This window comes from Melanaphis sacchari, unplaced genomic scaffold (genome assembly GCF_002803265.2).
Source record: "Melanaphis sacchari strain LSU unplaced genomic scaffold, SCAv2.0 Contig153_pilon_pilon, whole genome shotgun sequence".
Classification (NCBI taxonomy): domain Eukaryota; kingdom Metazoa; phylum Arthropoda; class Insecta; order Hemiptera; family Aphididae; genus Melanaphis; species Melanaphis sacchari.
In genome coordinates, this window is record NW_020270678.1 from 45653 (window position 1) to 46944 (window position 1292).

Genomic DNA, 1292 nt, shown 5'->3' on the forward strand with positions numbered 1-1292 from the left:
TATCTGTACTACTAGGCTTGTTATATTATGTATTATGAATCTATAATAAACTCAGTGTATATTTGAATATTGAATATTTAAATTTTAAGTACCTATTCATCAAAATTCAAAATAAAAGCCTGCAATAATTATAAATATATATATTTTTTAAAGTAATCAAATCTTCAATATGAATAATACTATAAAATAGTATGTACCTACTTTTTATTTTTAAATACAACAATGTATATCTTTTATTGTTTTATTAACAAAAACAAACGTAAGTACAAAAATCATTACACAATCATTGTTAATATAAAAAGTGTAAACAACTGAGGTTACTAAAAAATTAGGTACATGGAAAAATAAAAAAAATATATATTTATTTGTTATTTTTGTGAAAATAGGGGGGGGGGGGTGTCTATATATTGTCTTGCACCACCAAGTATAATACATTCAAACCGCCTCTGACAATAGGTATAGCTGAAAATGCTTTCCGAGGCTCTGGAATTTGGCCAGTAATTAGACATTTATTTGAAGATCATCATTTTATTGTTTCAAATAGTTTAAATAGATCTCCTACTCCTAATGATAATGTAAATGAAGACATAGAAAATTATCAAGTGGATTTAAACAGTAAAACAAATGATTTGGAGGAAAATGAAAATATTACTGTCACTAATGTCACTAATGAAACATTAAATGTGTCTACATTTTCGAAAGTTATTGAAGAAATCTCACCTATACCCAAAACCCTTAGTGATACTTATTCAAGAAAAAAAAAATCTGCACAAAAGGCAGTTGTTTTAACAAGCAGTCCTTATAAAGACCTACTAGAAAGCAGTAAGGCACAGCAAACAACAAAAAAAGGACCACCAAAAAAAAATCTTTTTTCTGCAGCAAAAATTGAAGGTGTTAAAATAAAAAATAAAAAAATTGAAAAATCTAAGGAAGCAGGAAAGAAAAGGATACTGAAAGAACAAGGAAGTCAACATAAAAAGAAAAAATTGGAAAATGTACAATTTACATCAAAAAATGTTGAAAGTGTTAGTTGGTATTGTCAACTCTGCCAAGAAGAAAAAGTCATTGATATGGCCATGTGCAAAAAATATTCAATATGGTTTCACGAAGAGTGTTTAGGATTAAATCATGGTGATACATTTGAAGAGTGTCATTGGTGTAGTGAAAAAAACTGAACAGTAAAAGGTCAGAAGGTATTGACTGATAACTTTTAAATTCTAATATTTTATTATCCTAAAAATTTTATTTATTTTAAAATTTAACCAAGAAGGTATAAAAATGTTGTTTAATTT